Source organism: Crinia signifera, chromosome 8 (genome assembly GCF_055691185.1).
Source record: "Crinia signifera chromosome 8, ASM5569118v1, whole genome shotgun sequence".
NCBI classification, from domain to species: Eukaryota; Metazoa; Chordata; class Amphibia; order Anura; family Myobatrachidae; genus Crinia; species Crinia signifera.
Window position 1 is genome coordinate 65,661,268 of NC_139224.1, and position 15,484 is coordinate 65,676,751.

Below are 15,484 nucleotides of genomic sequence, written 5' to 3' on the forward strand. Positions count from 1 at the left end.
AATCATGTGTTGGTAATGTAAAAAAACCTACAGGACATGATATAAGCAGGTGGTCTCAAATTAAACTACTAAAGAGGCTCAACACTGTTTAGCTGCCAAAAGCAGTTGGAATTGGGCCTAAACAGTGTGGTAAGTTTTTAGGTGATGGCTATTGTGTCTGTTTGACCTCTTCCAAATGTCTGTACTGGCAATAAAAAAAAGTTTCCAATTTAAATAGCTAGAGAATATAAACAATTTGCCAGTAATGGAAAAAATCCTACAGCACCAGGTGTTCCCATGTGGTCTCCCACCCAAGTACTAACCAGGCCCAACACTGCTTAGCTTCCAAGATCAGACGAGATTGGGCGTATCCAATGTGGTATGGCTGTAAGTGAAATACAAGCACTATTTTGCCCTCTTCTACTTCTATAACCAGGTAAGCTAATAAAAAAGTTTCCTAACTGTATTGGCTTACTGAAAAAAATCATGTGTTGGTAATGTAAAAAGACCTACAGGACATGATATTAGCAGGTGGTCTCAAATTAAACTACTAAAGAGGCTCAACAATGTTTAGCTGCCAAAAGCAGTTGGAATTGGGCCAAAACAGTGTGGTAAGTTTTTAGGTGATGGCTATTGTGTCTGTTTGACCTCTTCCAAATGTCTGTACTGGCAATAAAAAAAAGTTTCCAATTTAAATAGCTAGAGAATATAAACAATTTGCCAGTAATGGAAAAAATCCTACAGCACCAGGTGTTCCCATGTGGTCTCCCACCCAAGTACTAACCAGGCCCAACACTGCTTAGCTTCCAAGATCAGACGAGATTGGGCGTATCCAATGTGGTATGGCTGTAAGTGAAATACAAGCACTATTTTGCCCTCTTCTACTTCTATAACCAGGTAAGCTAATAAAAAAGTTTCCTAACTGTATTGGCTTACTGAAAAAAATCATGTGTTGGTAATGTAAAAAGACCTACAGGACATGATATTAGCAGGTGGTCTCAAATTAAACTACTAAAGAGGCTCAACAATGTTTAGCTGCCAAAAGCAGTTGGAATTGGGCATAAACAGTGTGGTAAGTTTTTAGATGATGGCTATTGTGTCTGTTTGACCTCTTCCAAATGTCTGTACTGGCAATAAAGAGAAAATAGTTTCCAATTTAAAAAGCTAGAGAATAAAAACAATTTGCCATTAATGGGAAAAACCTACAGCACCTGGTGTTCCCATGTGGTCTCCCACCCAAGCACTAACCAGGCCCAACACTGCTTAGCTTCCAAGATCAGATGAGATTGGGCGTATCTAATGTGGTATGGCTGTAGGTGAGATACAGGCACTTTTTTGCCCTCTTCTACTTCTATAACCAGGTAAGCTAATAAAAAAGTGTCCTAACTGTTTTGGCTTACTGAAAAAAATCATGTGTTGGTAATGTAAAAAAACCTACAGGACATTTTATAAGCAGATGGTCTCAAATTAAACTACTAAAGAGGCTCAACACTGTTTATCTGCCAAAAGCAGTTGGAATTGGGCCTAAACAGTGTGGTAAGTTTTTAGGTGATGGCTATTGTGTCTGTTTGACCTCTTCCAAATGTCTGTACTGGCAATAAAGAGAAAAAAGTTTCCAATTTAAAAAGCTAGAGAATAAAAACAATTTGCCAGTAATGGGAAAAACCTACAGCACCTGGTGTTCCCATGTGGTCTCCCACCCAAGTACTAAACAGGCCCAACACTGCTTAGCTTCCAAGATCAGACGAGATTGGGCGTATCCAATGTGGTATGGCTGTAGGTGGAATACAAGCACTTTTTTGCCATCTTCTACTTCTATAACCAGGTAAGCTAATAAAAAAGTTTCCTAACTGTTTTGGCTTACTGAAAAAAATCATGTGTTGGTAATGTAAAAAGACCTACAGGACATGATATAAGCAGGTGGTCTCAAATTAATCTACTAAAGAGGCTCAACACTGTTTAGCTGCCAAAAGCAGTTGGAATTGGGCCGAAACAGTGTGGTAAGTCTTTAGGTGATGCCTATTGTGTCTGTTTGACCTCTTCCAAATGTCTGTACTGGCAATAAAGAGAAAAAAGTTTCCAATTTAAAAAGCTAGAGAATAAAAACAATTTGCCAGTAATGGGAAAAACCTACAGCACCTGGTGTTCCCATGTGCTCTCCCACCCAAGTACTAACCAGGCCCAACACTGCTTAGCTTCCAAGATCAGACGAAATTGGACGTATCCAATGTGGTAAGGCTGTAGGTGTGATACAGGCACTTTTTTGCCCTCTTCTACTTCTATAACCAGGTAAGCTAATAAAAAAGTTTCCTAACTGTATTGGCTTACTGAAAAAAATCATGTGTTGGTAATGTAAAAAGACCTACAGGACATGATATAAGCAGGTGGTCTCAAATTAAACTACTAAAGAGGCTCAACACTGTTTAGCTGCCAAAAGCAGTTGGAATTGGGCCTAAACAGTGTGGTAAGTTTTTAGGTGATGGCTATTGTGTCTGTTTGACCTCTTTCAAATGTCTGTACTGGCAATAAAGAGAAAAAAGTTTCCAATTTAAAAAGCTAGAGAATAAAAACAATTTGCCAGTAATTGGAAAAAGCCTACAGCACCTGGTGTTCCCATGTGGTCTCCCACCGAGGTACTAACCAAGCCCAACATTGCTTAGCTTCCAAGATCAGACGAGATTGGGCGTATCCAATGTGGTATGGCTGTAGGTGAGATACAGGCACTATTTTGCCCTCTTCTACTTCTATAACCAGGTCAGCTAATAAAAAAGTTTCCTAACTGTATTGGCTTACTGAAAAAAATCATGTGTTGGTAATGTAAAAAGACCTACAGGACATGATATAAGCAGGTGGTTTCAAATTAAACTACAAAAGAGGCTCAACAATGTTTAGCTGCCAAAAGCAGTTGGAATTGGGCCTAAACAGTGTGGTAAGTTTTTAGGTGATGGCTATTGTGTCTGTTTGACCTCTTCCAAATGTCTGTACTGGCAATAAAAAAAAGTTTCCAATTTAAATAGCTAGAGAATAAAAACAATTTGCCAGTAATAAGAAAAAACCTACAGCACCTGGTGTTCCCATGTGGTCTCCCACCCAAGTACTAACCAGGCCCAACACTGCTTAGCTTCCAAGATCAGACGAGATTGGGTGTATCTAATGTGGTATGGCTGTAGGTGAGATACAGGCACTTTTTTGCCCTCTTCTACTTCTATAACCAGGTAAGTTAATAAAAAAGTTTCCTAACTGTTTTGGCTTACTGAAAAAAATCATGTGTTGGTAATGTAAAAAGACCTACAGGACATGATATTAGCATGTGGTCTCAAATTAAACTACTAAAGAGGCTCAACACTGTTTAGCTGCCAAAAGCAGTTGGAATTGGGCCTAAACAGTGTGGTAAGTTTTTAGGTGATGGCTATTGTGTCTGTTTGACCTCTTTCAAATGTCTGTACTGGCAATAAAGAGAAAAAAGTTTCCAATTTAAAAAGCTAGAGAATAAAAACATTTTGCCAGTAATGGGAAAAACCTACAGCACCTGGTGTTCCCATGTGGTCTCCCACCCAAGTACTAACCAGGCCCAACACTGCTTAGCTTCCAAGATCAGATGAGATTGGGCGTATCCAATGTGGTATGGCTGTAGGTGAAATACAAGCACTTTTTTGCCCTCTTCTACTTCTATAACCAGGTAAGCTAATAAAAAAGTGTCCTAACTGTTTTGGCTTACTGAAAAAAATCATGTGTTGGTAATGTAAAAAAACCTACAGGACATGATATAAGCAGGTGGTCTCAAATTAAACTACTAAAGAGGCTCAACACTGTTTAGCTGCCAAAAGCAGTTGGAATTGGGCCTAAACAGTGTGGTAAGTTTTTAGATGATGGCTATTGTGTCTGTTTGACCTCTTCCAAATGTCTGTACTGGCAATAAAAAAAAGTTTCCAATTTAAATAGCTAGAGAATATAAACAATTTGCCAGTAATGGAAAAAATCCTACAGCACCAGGTGTTCCCATGTGGTCTCCCACCCAAGTACTAACCAGGCCCAACACTGCTTAGCTTCCAAGATCAGACGAGATTGGGCGTATCCAATGTGGCATGGCTGTAAGTGAAATACAAGCACTATTTTGCCCTCTTCTACTTCTATAACCAGGTAAGCTAATAAAAAAGTTTCCTAACTGTATTGGCTTACTGAAAAAAATCATGTGTTGGTAATGTAAAAAGACCTACAGGACATGATATTAGCAGGTGGTCTCAAATTAAACTACTAAAGAGGCTCAACAATGTTTAGCTGCCAAAAGCAGTTGGAATTGGGCCAAAACAGTGTGGTAAGTTTTTAGGTGATGGCTATTGTGTCTGTTTGACCTCTTCCAAATGTCTGTACTGGCAATAAAAAAAAGTTTCCAATTTAAATAGCTAGAGAATATAAACAATTTGCCAGTAATGGAAAAAATCCTACAGCACCAGGTGTTCCCATGTGGTCTCCCACCCAAGTACTAACCAGGCCCAACACTGCTTAGCTTCCAAGATCAGACGAGATAGGGCGTATCCAATGTGGTATGGCTGTAAGTGAAATACAAGCACTATTTTGCCCTCTTCTACTTCTATAACCAGGTAAGCTAATAAAAAAGTTTCCTAACTGTATTGGCTTACTGAAAAAAATCATGTGTTGGTAATGTAAAAAGACCTACAGGACATGATATTAGCAGGTGGTCTCAAATTAAACTACTAAAGAGGCTCAACAATGTTTAGCTGCCAAAAGCAGTTGGAATTGGGCATAAACAGTGTGGTAAGTTTTTAGATGATGGCTATTGTGTCTGTTTGACCTCTTCCAAATGTCTGTACTGGCAATAAAAAAAAGTTTCCAATTTAAATAGCTAGAGAATATAAACAATTTGCCAGTAATGGAAAAAATCCTACAGCACCAGGTGTTCCCATGTGGTCTCCCACCCAAGTACTAACCAGGCCCAACACTGCTTAGCTTCCAAGATCAGACGAGATTGGGCGTATCCAATGTGGCATGGCTGTAAGTGAAATACAAGCACTATTTTGCCCTCTTCTACTTCTATAACCAGGTAAGCTAATAAAAAAGTTTCCTAACTGTATTGGCTTACTGAAAAAAATCATGTGTTGGTAATGTAAAAAGACCTACAGGACATGATATTAGCAGGTGGTCTCAAATTAAACTACTAAAGAGGCTCAACAATGTTTAGCTGCCAAAAGCAGTTGGAATTGGGCCAAAACAGTGTGGTAAGTTTTTAGGTGATGGCTATTGTGTCTGTTTGACCTCTTCCAAATGTCTGTACTGGCAATAAAAAAAAGTTTCCAATTTAAATAGCTAGAGAATATAAACAATTTGCCAGTAATGGAAAAAATCCTACAGCACCAGGTGTTCCCATGTGGTCTCCCACCCAAGTACTAACCAGGCCCAACACTGCTTAGCTTCCAAGATCAGACGAGATTGGGCGTATCCAATGTGGTATGGCTGTAAGTGAAATACAAGCACTATTTTGCCCTCTTCTACTTCTATAACCAGGTAAGCTAATAAAAAAGTTTCCTAACTGTATTGGCTTACTGAAAAAAATCATGTGTTGGTAATGTAAAAAGACCTACAGGACATGATATTAGCAGGTGGTCTCAAATTAAACTACTAAAGAGGCTCAACAATGTTTAGCTGCCAAAAGCAGTTGGAATTGGGCATAAACAGTGTGGTAAGTTTTTAGATGATGGCTATTGTGTCTGTTTGACCTCTTCCAAATGTCTGTACTGGCAATAAAGAGAAAATAGTTTCCAATTTAAAAAGCTAGAGAATAAAAACAATTTGCCATTAATGGGAAAAACCTACAGCACCTGGTGTTCCCATGTGGTCTCCCACCCAAGCACTAACCAGGCCCAACACTGCTTAGCTTCCAAGATCAGATGAGATTGGGCGTATCTAATGTGGTATGGCTGTAGGTGAGATACAGGCACTTTTTTGCCCTCTTCTACTTCTATAACCAGGTAAGCTAATAAAAAAGTGTCCTAACTGTTTTGGCTTACTGAAAAAAATCATGTGTTGGTAATGTAAAAAAACCTACAGGACATTTTATAAGCAGATGGTCTCAAATTAAACTACTAAAGAGGCTCAACACTGTTTATCTGCCAAAAGCAGTTGGAATTGGGCCTAAACAGTGTGGTAAGTTTTTAGGTGATGGCTATTGTGTCTGTTTGACCTCTTCCAAATGTCTGTACTGGCAATAAAGAGAAAAAAGTTTCCAATTTAAAAAGCTAGAGAATAAAAACAATTTGCCAGTAATGGGAAAAACCTACAGCACCTGGTGTTCCCATGTGGTCTCCCACCCAAGTACTAAACAGGCCCAACACTGCTTAGCTTCCAAGATCAGACGAGATTGGGCGTATCCAATGTGGTATGGCTGTAGGTGGAATACAAGCACTTTTTTGCCATCTTCTACTTCTATAACCAGGTAAGCTAATAAAAAAGTTTCCTAACTGTTTTGGCTTACTGAAAAAAATCATGTGTTGGTAATGTAAAAAGACCTACAGGACATGATATAAGCAGGTGGTCTCAAATTAATCTACTAAAGAGGCTCAACACTGTTTAGCTGCCAAAAGCAGTTGGAATTGGGCCGAAACAGTGTGGTAAGTCTTTAGGTGATGCCTATTGTGTCTGTTTGACCTCTCCCAAATGTCTGTGTCGGCAATAAAAAGAAAAAGTTTCCAATTTAAATAGCTAGAGAATAAAAACAATTTGCCAGTAATGGGAAAACGCCTACAGCACCTGGTGTTCCCATGTGGTCTGCCACCCAAGTACTAACCAGGCCCAACATTGCTTAGCTTCCAAGATCAGACGAGATTGGGCGTATCCAATGTGGTATGGCTGTAGGTGAGATACAGGCACTATTTTGCCCTCTTCTACTTCTATAACCAGGTAAGCTAATAAAAAAGTTTCCTAACTGTATTGGCTTACTGAAAAAAATCATGTGTTGGTAATGTAAAAAGACCTACAGGACATGATATTAGCAGGTGGTCTCAAATAAAACTACTAAAGAGGCTCAACAATGTTTAGCTGCCAAAAGCAGTTGGAATTGGGCCTAAACAGTGTGGTAAGTTTTTAGGTGATGGCTATTGTGTCTGTTTGACCTCTTCCAAATGTCTGTACTGGCAATAAAGAGAAAAAAGTTTCCAATTTAAAAAGCTAGAGAATAAAAACAATTTGCCAGTAATGGGAAAAACCTACAGCACCTGGTGATCCCATGTAGTCTCCCACCCAAGTATTAACCAGGCCCAACACTGCTTAGCTTCCAAGATCAGACGAGATTGGGCGTATCCAATGTGGTATGGCTGTAGGTGAGATACAGGCACTTTTTTGCCCTCTTCTACTTCTATAACCAGGTAAGTTAATAAAAAAGTTTCCCAACTGTATTGGCTTACTGAAAAAAATCATGTGTTGGTAATGTAAAAAGACCTACAGGACATGATATTAGCAGGTGGTCTCAAATTAAACTACTAAAGAGGCTCAACACTGTTTAGCTGCCAAAAGCAGTTGGAATTGGGCCTAAACAGTGTGGTAAGTTTTTAGGTGATGGCTATTGTGTCTGTTTGACCTCTTTCAAATGTCTGTACTGGCAATAAAGAGAAAAAAGTTTCCAATTTAAAAAGCTAGAGAATAAAAACAATTTGCCAGTAATGGGAAAAACCTACAGCACCTGGTGTTCCCATGTGGTCTCCCACCCAAGTACTAACAAGGCCCAACACTGCTTAGCTTCCAAGATCAGACGAGATTGGGCGTATCCAATGTGGTATGGCTGTAGGTGAGATACAGGCACTTTTTTGCACTCTTCTACTTCTATAACCAGGTAAGCTAATAAAAAAGTGTCCTAAATGTTTTGGATTACTAAAAAAAATCATGTGTTGGTAATGTAAAAAGACCTACAGGACATGATATAAGCAGGTAGTCTCAAATTAAACTACTAAAGAGGCTCAACACTGTTTAACTGCCAAAAGCAGTTGGAATTGGGCCTAAACAGTGTGGTAAGTTTTTAGGTGATGGCTATTGTGTCTGTTTGACCTCTTTCAAATGTCTGTACTGGCAATAAAGAGAAAAAAGTTTCCAATTTAAAAAGCTAGAGAATAAAAACAATTTGCCAGTAATGGGAAAAAGCCTACAGCTCCTGGTGTTCCCATGTGGTCTTCCACCCAAGTACTAACCAAGCCCAACATTGCTTAGCTTCCAAGATCAGACGAGATTGGGCGTATCCAATGTGGTATGGCTGTATGTGAGATACAGGCACTATTTTGCCCTCTTCTACTTCTATAACCAGGTAAGCTAATAAAAAAGTTTCCTAACTGTATTGGCTTACTGAAAAAAATCATGTGTTGGTAATGTAAAAAGACCTACAGGACATGATATTAGCAGGTGGTCTCAAATTAAACTACACAAGAGGCTCAACAATGTTTAGCTGCCAAAAGCAGTTGGAATTGGGCCTAAACAGTGTGGTAAGTTTTTAGGTGATGGCTATTGTGTCTGTTTGACCTCTTCCAAATGTCTGTACTGGCAATAAAAAAAAGTTTCCAATTTAAATAGCTAGAGAATAAAAACAATTTGCCAGTAATAAGAAAAAACCTACAGCACCTGGTGTTCCCATGTGGTCTCCCACCCAAGTACTTACCAAGCCCAACACTGCTTAGCTTCCAAGATCAGACGAGATTGGGCGTATCTAATGTGGTATGGCTGTAGGTGAGATACGGGCACTTTTTTGCCCTCTTCTACTTCTATAACCAGGTAAGTTAATAAAAAAGTTTCCTACCTGTTTTGGCTTACTGAAAAAAATCATGTGTTGGTAATGTAAAAAGACCTACAGGACATGATATAAGCAGGTGGTCTCAAATTAAACTACTAAAGAGGCTCAACACTGTTTAGCTGCCAAAAGCAGTTGCAATTGGGCCTAAACAGTGTGGTAAGTTTTTAGGTGATGGCTATTGTGTCTGTTTGACCTCTTCCAAATGTCTGTACTGGCAATAAAGAGAAAAAAGTTTCCAATTTAAAAAGCTAGAGAATAAAAACAATTTGCCAGTAATGGGAAAAACCTACAGCACCTGGTGTTCCCATGTGGTCTCCCACCCAAGTACTAAAAAGGCCCAACACTGCTTAGCTTCCAAGATCTGATGAGATTGGGCGTATCAAATGTGGTATGGCTGTAGGTAAGATACAGGCACTTTTTTGCCCTCTTCTACTTCTATAACAAGGTAAGCTAATAAAAAAGTGTCCTAACTGTTTTGGCTTACTGAAAAAAATCATGTGTTGGTAATGTAAAAAAACCTACAGGACATTTTATGAGCAGATGGTCTCAAATTAAACTACTAAAAATGCTCAACACTGTTTAGCTGCCAAAAGCAGTTGGAATTGGGCCTAAACAGTGTGGTAAGTTTTTAGGTGATGGCTATTGTGTCTGTTTGACCTCTTCCAAATGTCTGTACTGGCAATAAAGAGAAAAAAGTTTCCAATTTAAAAAGCTAGAGAATAAAAACAATTTGCCAGTAATGGGAAAAACCTACAGCACCTGGTGTTCCCATGTGGTCTCCCACCCAAGTACTAACCAGGCCCAACACTGCTTAGCTTCCAAGAACAGACGAGATTGGGCGTATCCAATGTGGTATGGCTGTAGGTGGAATACAAGCACTTTTTTGCCCTCTTCTACTTCTATAACCAGGTAAGCTAATAAAAAAGTTTCCTAACTGTTTTGGCTTACTGAAAAAAATCATGTGTTGGTAATGTAAAAAGACCTACAGGACATGATATAAGCAGGTGGTCTCAAATTAATCTACTAAAGAGGCTCAACACTGTTTAGCTGCCAAAAGCAGTTGGAATTGGGCAGAAACAGTGTGGTAAGTCTTTAGGTGATGCCTATTGTGTCTGTTTGACCTCTCCCAAATGTCTGTGTCGGCATTAAAAAGAAAAAGTTTCAAATTTAAATAGCTAGAGAATAAAAACAATTTGCCAGTAATGGGAAAAAGCCTACAGCACCTGGTGTTCCCATGTGGTCTCCCACCCAAGTACTAACCAGGCCCAACATTGCTTAGCTTCCAAGATCAGACGAGATTGGGCGTATCCAATGTGGTATGGCTGTAGGTGAGATACAGGCACTATTTTGCCCTCTTCTACTTCTATAACCAGGTAAGCTAATAAAAAAGTTTCCTACCTGTATTGGCTTACTGAAAAAAATCATGTGTTGGTAATGTAAAAAGACCTACAGGACATGATATTAGCAGGTGGTCTCAAATAAAACTACTAAAGAAGCTCAACAATGTTTAGCTGCCAAAAGCAGTTGGAATTGGGCCTAAACAGTGTGGTAAGTTTTTAGGTGATGGCTATTGTGTCTGTTTGACCTCTTCCAAATGTCTGTACTGGCAATAAAGAGAAAAAAGTTTCCAATTTAAAAAGCTAGAGAATAAAAACAATTTGCCAGTAATGGGAAAAACCTACAGCACCTGGTGTTCCCATGTGGTCTCCCACCCAAGTACTAACCAGGCCCAACACTGCTTAGCTTCCAAGATCAGACGAAATTGGACGTATCCAATGTGGTAAGGCTGTAGGTGTGATACAGGCACTTTTTTGCCCTCTTCTACTTCTATAACCAGGTAAGCTAATAAAAAAGTTTCCTAACTGTATTGGCTTACTGAAAAAAATCATGTGTTGGTAATGTAAAAAGACCTACAGGACATGATATAAGCAGGTGGTCTCAAATTAAACTACTAAAGAGGCTCAACACTGTTTAGCTGCCAAAAGCAGTTGGAATTGGGCCTAAACAGTGTGGTAAGTTTTTAGGTGATGGCTATTGTGTCTGTTTGACCTCTTCCAAATGTCTGTACTGGCAATAAAAAAAAGTTTCCAATTTAAATAGCTAGAGAATAAAAACACTTTGCCAGTAATAAGAAAAAACCTACAGCACCTGGTGTTCCCATGTGGTCTCCCACCCAAGTACTAACCAGGCCCAACACTGCTTAGCTTCCAAGATCAGACGAGATTGGGCGTATCTAATGTGGTATGGCTGTAGGTGAGATACAGGCACTTTTTTGCTCTCTTCTACTTCTATAACCAGGTAAGTTAATAAAAAAGTTTCCCAACTGTATTGGCTTACTGAAAAAAATCATGTGTTGGTAATGTAAAAAGACCTACAGGACATGATATTAGCAGGTGGTCTCAAATTAAACTACTAAAGAGGCTCAACACTGTTAAGCTGCCAAAAGCAGTTGGAATTGGGCCTAAACAGTGTGGTAAGTTTTTAGGTGATGGCTATTGTGGCTGTTTGACCTCTTTCAAATGTCTGTACTGGCAATAAAGAGAAAAAAGTTTCCAATTTAAAAAGCTAGAGAATAAAAACAATTTGCCAGTAATGGGAAAAACCTACAGCACCTGGTGTTCCCATGTGGTCTCCCACCCAAGTACTAACCAGGCCCAACACTGCTTAGCTTCCAAGATCAGACGAGATTGGGCGTATCCAATGTGGTATGGCTGTAGGTGAGATACAGGCACTTTTTTGCACTCTTCTACTTCTATAACCAGGTAAGCTAATAAAAAAGTGTCCTAAATGTTTTGGATTACTAAAAAAAATCATGTGTTGGTAATGTAAAAAGACCTACAGGACATGATATAAGCAGGTAGTCTCAAATTAAACTACTAAAGAGGCTCAACACTGTTTAGCTGCCAAAAGCAGTTGGAATTGGGCCTAAACAGTGTGGTAAGTTTTTAGGTGATGGCTATTGTGTCTGTTTGACCTCTTTCAAATGTCTGTACTGGCAATAAAGAGAAAAAAGTTTCCAATTTAAAAAGCTAGAGAATAAAAACAATTTGCCAGTAATTGGAAAAAGCCTACAGCACCTGGTGTTCCCATGTGGTCTCCCACCGAGGTACTAACCAAGCCCAACATTGCTTAGCTTCCAAGATCAGACGAGATTGGGCGTATCCAATGTGGTATGGCTGTAGGTGAGATACTGGCACTATTTTGCCCTCTTCTACTTCTATAACCAGGTAAGCTAATAAAAAAGTTTCCTAACTGTATTGGCTTACTGAAAAAAATCATGTGTTGGTAATGTAAAAAGACCTACAGGACATGATATAAGCAGGTGGTTTCAAATTAAACTACAAAAGAGGCTCAACAATGTTTAGCTGCCAAAAGCAGTTGGAATTGGGCCTAAACAGTGTGGTAAGTTTTTAGGTGATGGCTATTGTGTCTGTTTGACCTCTTCCAAATGTCTGTACTGGCAATAAAAAAAAGTTTCCAATTTAAATAGCTAGAGAATAAAAACAATTTGCCAGTAATAAGAAAAAACCTACAGCACCTGGTGTTCCCATGTGGTCTCCCACCCAAGTACTAACCAGGCCCAACACTGCTTAGCTTCCAAGATCAGACGAGATTGGGTGTATCTAATGTGGTATGGCTGTAGGTGAGATACAGGCACTTTTTTGCCCTCTTCTACTTCTATAACCAGGTAAGTTAATAAAAAAGTTTCCTAACTGTTTTGGCTTACTGAAAAAAATCATGTGTTGGTAATGTAAAAAGACCTACAGGACATGATATTAGCATGTGGTCTCAAATTAAACTACTAAAGAGGCTCAACACTGTTTAGCTGCCAAAAGCAGTTGGAATTGGGCCTAAACAGTGTGGTAAGTTTTTAGGTGATGGCTATTGTGTCTGTTTGACCTCTTTCAAATGTCTGTACTGGCAATAAAGAGAAAAAAGTTTCCAATTTAAAAAGCTAGAGAATAAAAACATTTTGCCAGTAATGGGAAAAACCTACAGCACCTGGTGTTCCCATGTGGTCTCCCACCCAAGTACTAACCAGGCGCAACACTGCTTAGCTTCCAAGATCAGATGAGATTGGGCGTATCCAATGTGGTATGGCTGTAGGTGAAATACAAGCACTTTTTTGCCCTCTTCTACTTCTATAACCAGGTAAGCTAATAAAAAAGTGTCCTAACTGTTTTGGCTTACTGAAAAAAATCATGTGTTGGTAATGTAAAAAAACCTACAGGACATGATATAAGCAGGTGGTCTCAAATTAAACTACTAAAGAGGCTCAACACTGTTTAGCTGCCAAAAGCAGTTGGAATTGGGCCTAAACAGTGTGGTAAGTTTTTAGATGATGGCTATTGTGTCTGTTTGACCTCTTCCAAATGTCTGTACTGGCAATAAAAAAAAGTTTCCAATTTAAATAGCTAGAGAATATAAACAATTTGCCAGTAATGGAAAAAATCCTACAGCACCAGGTGTTCCCATGTGGTCTCCCACCCAAGTACTAACCAGGCCCAACACTGCTTAGCTTCCAAGATCAGACGAGATTGGGCGTATCCAATGTGGTATGGCTGTAAGTGAAATACAAGCACTATTTTGCCCTCTTCTACTTCTATAACCAGGTAAGCTAATAAAAAAGTTTCCTAACTGTATTGGCTTACTGAAAAAAATCATGTGTTGGTAATGTAAAAAGACCTACAGGACATGATATTAGCAGGTGGTCTCAAATTAAACTACTAAAGAGGCTCAACAATGTTTAGCTGCCAAAAGCAGTTGGAATTGGGCCAAAACAGTGTGGTAAGTTTTTAGGTGATGGCTATTGTGTCTGTTTGACCTCTTCCAAATGTCTGTACTGGCAATAAAAAAAAGTTTCCAATTTAAATAGCTAGAGAATATAAACAATTTGCCAGTAATGGAAAAAATCCTACAGCACCAGGTGTTCCCATGTGGTCTCCCACCCAAGTACTAACCAGGCCCAACACTGCTTAGCTTCCAAGATCAGACGAGATTGGGCGTATCCAATGTGGTATGGCTGTAAGTGAAATACAAGCACTATTTTGCCCTCTTCTACTTCTATAACCAGATAAGCTAATAAAAAAGTTTCCTAACTGTATTGGCTTACTGAAAAAAATCATGTGTTGGTAATGTAAAAAGACCTACAGGACATGATATTAGCAGGTGGTCTCAAATTAAACTACTAAAGAGGCTCAACACTGTTAAGCTGCCAAAAGCAGTTGGAATTGGGCCTAAACAGTGTGGTAAGTTTTTAGGTGATGGCTATTGTGGCTGTTTGACCTCTTCCAAATGTCTGTACTGGCAATAAAGAGAAAAAAGTTTCCAATTTAAAAAGCTAGAGAATAAAAACAATTTGCCAGTAATGGGAAAAACCTACAGCACCTGGTGATCCCATGTAGTCTCCCACCCAAGTACTAACCAGGCCCAACACTGCTTAGCTTCCAAGATCAGACGAGATTGGGCGTATCCAATGTGGTATGGCTGTAGGTGAGATACAGGCACTTTTTTGCCCTCTTCTACTTCTATAACCAGGTAAGTTAATAAAAAAGTTTCCCAACTGTATTGGCTTACTGAAAAAAATCATGTGTTGGTAATGTAAAAAGACCTACAGGACATGATATTAGCAGGTGGTCTCAAATAAAACTACTAAAGAGGCTCAACAATGTTTAGCTGCCAAAAGCAGTTGGAATTGGGCCTAAACAGTGTGGTAAGTTTTTAGGTGATGGCTATTGTGTCTGTTTGACCTCTTCCAAATGTCTGTACTGGCAATAAAGAGAAAAAAGTTTCCAATTTAAAAAGCTAGAGAATAAAAACAATTTGCCAGTAATGGGAAAAACCTACAGCACCTGGTGATCCCATGTAGTCTCCCACCCAAGTATTAACCAGGCCCAACACTGCTTAGCTTCCAAGATCAGACGAGATTGGGCGTATCCAATGTGGTATGGCTGTAGGTGAGATACAGGCACTTTTTTGCCCTCTTCTACTTCTATAACCAGGTAAGTTAATAAAAAAGTTTCCCAACTGTATTGGCTTACTGAAAAAAATCATGTGTTGGTAATGTAAAAAGACCTACAGGACATGATATTAGCAGGTGGTCTCAAATTAAACTACTAAAGAGGCTCAACACTGTTTAGCTGCCAAAAGCAGTTGGAATTGGGCCTAAACAGTGTGGTAAGTTTTTAGGTGATGGCTATTGTGTCTGTTTGACCTCTTTCAAATGTCTGTACTGGCAATAAAGAGAAAAAAGTTTCCAATTTAAAAAGCTAGAGAATAAAAACAATTTGCCAGTAATGGGAAAAACCTACAGCACCTGGTGTTCCCATGTGGTCTCCCACCCAAGTACTAACAAGGCCCAACACTGCTTAGCTTCCAAGATCAGACGAGATTGGGCGTATCCAATGTGGTATGGCTGTAGGTGAGATACAGGCACTTTTTTGCACTCTTCTACTTCTATAACCAGGTAAGCTAATAAAAAAGTGTCCTAAATGTTTTGGATTACTAAAAAAAATCATGTGTTGGTAATGTAAAAAGACCTACAGGACATGATATAAGCAGGTAGTCTCAAATTAAACTACTAAAGAGGCTCAACACTGTTTAACTGCCAAAAGCAGTTGGAATTGGGCCTAAACAGTGTGGTAAGTTTTTAGGTGATGGCTATTGTGTCTGTTTGACCTCTTTCAAATGTCTGTACTGGCAATAAAGAGAAAAAAG

The 15,484-nt window shown here is 39.1% G+C and overlaps 32 non-coding genes and 1 pseudogene across 32 annotated transcripts; all 33 read right to left on the minus strand.

Annotated features, from left to right (window-relative positions):
* Window positions 1-253: 253 nt before the first annotated feature.
* Window positions 254-372, minus strand: LOC146032175 (5S ribosomal RNA). The gene has a single exon (XR_014457619.1). It is a non-coding gene; the product is annotated as a 5S ribosomal RNA (ribosomal RNA).
* Window positions 373-714: 342 nt separating this feature from the next.
* Window positions 715-833, minus strand: LOC146032176 (5S ribosomal RNA). The gene has a single exon (XR_014457620.1). It is a non-coding gene; the product is annotated as a 5S ribosomal RNA (ribosomal RNA).
* A 345-nt stretch (window positions 834-1,178) lies between these two features.
* Window positions 1,179-1,297, minus strand: LOC146033394 (5S ribosomal RNA). Its single transcript, XR_014458804.1, has one exon. It is a non-coding gene; the product is annotated as a 5S ribosomal RNA (ribosomal RNA).
* A 345-nt stretch (window positions 1,298-1,642) lies between these two features.
* LOC146031132 (5S ribosomal RNA) lies at window positions 1,643-1,761 on the minus strand. Its single transcript, XR_014456606.1, has one exon. It is a non-coding gene; the product is annotated as a 5S ribosomal RNA (ribosomal RNA).
* Window positions 1,762-2,106: 345 nt separating this feature from the next.
* Window positions 2,107-2,225, minus strand: LOC146028056 (5S ribosomal RNA; annotated as a pseudogene).
* A 346-nt stretch (window positions 2,226-2,571) lies between these two features.
* On the minus strand, window positions 2,572-2,690 carry LOC146032248 (5S ribosomal RNA). Its single transcript, XR_014457692.1, has one exon. It is a non-coding gene; the product is annotated as a 5S ribosomal RNA (ribosomal RNA).
* Window positions 2,691-3,032: 342 nt separating this feature from the next.
* Window positions 3,033-3,151, minus strand: LOC146030943 (5S ribosomal RNA). The gene has a single exon (XR_014456423.1). It is a non-coding gene; the product is annotated as a 5S ribosomal RNA (ribosomal RNA).
* Window positions 3,152-3,496: 345 nt separating this feature from the next.
* On the minus strand, window positions 3,497-3,615 carry LOC146030780 (5S ribosomal RNA). Its single transcript, XR_014456266.1, has one exon. It is a non-coding gene; the product is annotated as a 5S ribosomal RNA (ribosomal RNA).
* A 342-nt stretch (window positions 3,616-3,957) lies between these two features.
* On the minus strand, window positions 3,958-4,076 carry LOC146033429 (5S ribosomal RNA). The gene has a single exon (XR_014458838.1). It is a non-coding gene; the product is annotated as a 5S ribosomal RNA (ribosomal RNA).
* Window positions 4,077-4,418: 342 nt separating this feature from the next.
* LOC146033833 (5S ribosomal RNA) lies at window positions 4,419-4,537 on the minus strand. The gene has a single exon (XR_014459242.1). It is a non-coding gene; the product is annotated as a 5S ribosomal RNA (ribosomal RNA).
* Window positions 4,538-4,879: 342 nt separating this feature from the next.
* LOC146033430 (5S ribosomal RNA) lies at window positions 4,880-4,998 on the minus strand. Its single transcript, XR_014458839.1, has one exon. It is a non-coding gene; the product is annotated as a 5S ribosomal RNA (ribosomal RNA).
* Window positions 4,999-5,340: 342 nt separating this feature from the next.
* Window positions 5,341-5,459, minus strand: LOC146032177 (5S ribosomal RNA). Its single transcript, XR_014457621.1, has one exon. It is a non-coding gene; the product is annotated as a 5S ribosomal RNA (ribosomal RNA).
* A 345-nt stretch (window positions 5,460-5,804) lies between these two features.
* On the minus strand, window positions 5,805-5,923 carry LOC146033396 (5S ribosomal RNA). Its single transcript, XR_014458805.1, has one exon. It is a non-coding gene; the product is annotated as a 5S ribosomal RNA (ribosomal RNA).
* A 345-nt stretch (window positions 5,924-6,268) lies between these two features.
* LOC146031133 (5S ribosomal RNA) lies at window positions 6,269-6,387 on the minus strand. The gene has a single exon (XR_014456607.1). It is a non-coding gene; the product is annotated as a 5S ribosomal RNA (ribosomal RNA).
* A 345-nt stretch (window positions 6,388-6,732) lies between these two features.
* LOC146033043 (5S ribosomal RNA) lies at window positions 6,733-6,851 on the minus strand. The gene has a single exon (XR_014458453.1). It is a non-coding gene; the product is annotated as a 5S ribosomal RNA (ribosomal RNA).
* Window positions 6,852-7,196: 345 nt separating this feature from the next.
* On the minus strand, window positions 7,197-7,315 carry LOC146027501 (5S ribosomal RNA). Its single transcript, XR_014454900.1, has one exon. It is a non-coding gene; the product is annotated as a 5S ribosomal RNA (ribosomal RNA).
* Window positions 7,316-7,660: 345 nt separating this feature from the next.
* LOC146032693 (5S ribosomal RNA) lies at window positions 7,661-7,779 on the minus strand. Its single transcript, XR_014458116.1, has one exon. It is a non-coding gene; the product is annotated as a 5S ribosomal RNA (ribosomal RNA).
* Window positions 7,780-8,125: 346 nt separating this feature from the next.
* Window positions 8,126-8,244, minus strand: LOC146027457 (5S ribosomal RNA). Its single transcript, XR_014454858.1, has one exon. It is a non-coding gene; the product is annotated as a 5S ribosomal RNA (ribosomal RNA).
* Window positions 8,245-8,586: 342 nt separating this feature from the next.
* LOC146033466 (5S ribosomal RNA) lies at window positions 8,587-8,705 on the minus strand. Its single transcript, XR_014458874.1, has one exon. It is a non-coding gene; the product is annotated as a 5S ribosomal RNA (ribosomal RNA).
* A 345-nt stretch (window positions 8,706-9,050) lies between these two features.
* On the minus strand, window positions 9,051-9,169 carry LOC146033985 (5S ribosomal RNA). The gene has a single exon (XR_014459393.1). It is a non-coding gene; the product is annotated as a 5S ribosomal RNA (ribosomal RNA).
* A 345-nt stretch (window positions 9,170-9,514) lies between these two features.
* Window positions 9,515-9,633, minus strand: LOC146031690 (5S ribosomal RNA). The gene has a single exon (XR_014457150.1). It is a non-coding gene; the product is annotated as a 5S ribosomal RNA (ribosomal RNA).
* A 345-nt stretch (window positions 9,634-9,978) lies between these two features.
* On the minus strand, window positions 9,979-10,097 carry LOC146030478 (5S ribosomal RNA). Its single transcript, XR_014455971.1, has one exon. It is a non-coding gene; the product is annotated as a 5S ribosomal RNA (ribosomal RNA).
* A 345-nt stretch (window positions 10,098-10,442) lies between these two features.
* Window positions 10,443-10,561, minus strand: LOC146034198 (5S ribosomal RNA). The gene has a single exon (XR_014459605.1). It is a non-coding gene; the product is annotated as a 5S ribosomal RNA (ribosomal RNA).
* A 342-nt stretch (window positions 10,562-10,903) lies between these two features.
* LOC146031737 (5S ribosomal RNA) lies at window positions 10,904-11,022 on the minus strand. The gene has a single exon (XR_014457195.1). It is a non-coding gene; the product is annotated as a 5S ribosomal RNA (ribosomal RNA).
* Window positions 11,023-11,367: 345 nt separating this feature from the next.
* On the minus strand, window positions 11,368-11,486 carry LOC146033205 (5S ribosomal RNA). Its single transcript, XR_014458615.1, has one exon. It is a non-coding gene; the product is annotated as a 5S ribosomal RNA (ribosomal RNA).
* Window positions 11,487-11,832: 346 nt separating this feature from the next.
* LOC146032249 (5S ribosomal RNA) lies at window positions 11,833-11,951 on the minus strand. Its single transcript, XR_014457693.1, has one exon. It is a non-coding gene; the product is annotated as a 5S ribosomal RNA (ribosomal RNA).
* Window positions 11,952-12,293: 342 nt separating this feature from the next.
* LOC146030945 (5S ribosomal RNA) lies at window positions 12,294-12,412 on the minus strand. The gene has a single exon (XR_014456425.1). It is a non-coding gene; the product is annotated as a 5S ribosomal RNA (ribosomal RNA).
* Window positions 12,413-12,757: 345 nt separating this feature from the next.
* On the minus strand, window positions 12,758-12,876 carry LOC146032331 (5S ribosomal RNA). Its single transcript, XR_014457772.1, has one exon. It is a non-coding gene; the product is annotated as a 5S ribosomal RNA (ribosomal RNA).
* A 342-nt stretch (window positions 12,877-13,218) lies between these two features.
* Window positions 13,219-13,337, minus strand: LOC146032178 (5S ribosomal RNA). Its single transcript, XR_014457622.1, has one exon. It is a non-coding gene; the product is annotated as a 5S ribosomal RNA (ribosomal RNA).
* A 342-nt stretch (window positions 13,338-13,679) lies between these two features.
* LOC146032179 (5S ribosomal RNA) lies at window positions 13,680-13,798 on the minus strand. The gene has a single exon (XR_014457623.1). It is a non-coding gene; the product is annotated as a 5S ribosomal RNA (ribosomal RNA).
* Window positions 13,799-14,143: 345 nt separating this feature from the next.
* LOC146033999 (5S ribosomal RNA) lies at window positions 14,144-14,262 on the minus strand. The gene has a single exon (XR_014459408.1). It is a non-coding gene; the product is annotated as a 5S ribosomal RNA (ribosomal RNA).
* A 345-nt stretch (window positions 14,263-14,607) lies between these two features.
* On the minus strand, window positions 14,608-14,726 carry LOC146027502 (5S ribosomal RNA). The gene has a single exon (XR_014454901.1). It is a non-coding gene; the product is annotated as a 5S ribosomal RNA (ribosomal RNA).
* A 345-nt stretch (window positions 14,727-15,071) lies between these two features.
* Window positions 15,072-15,190, minus strand: LOC146032694 (5S ribosomal RNA). The gene has a single exon (XR_014458117.1). It is a non-coding gene; the product is annotated as a 5S ribosomal RNA (ribosomal RNA).
* Window positions 15,191-15,484: the final 294 nt, after the last annotated feature.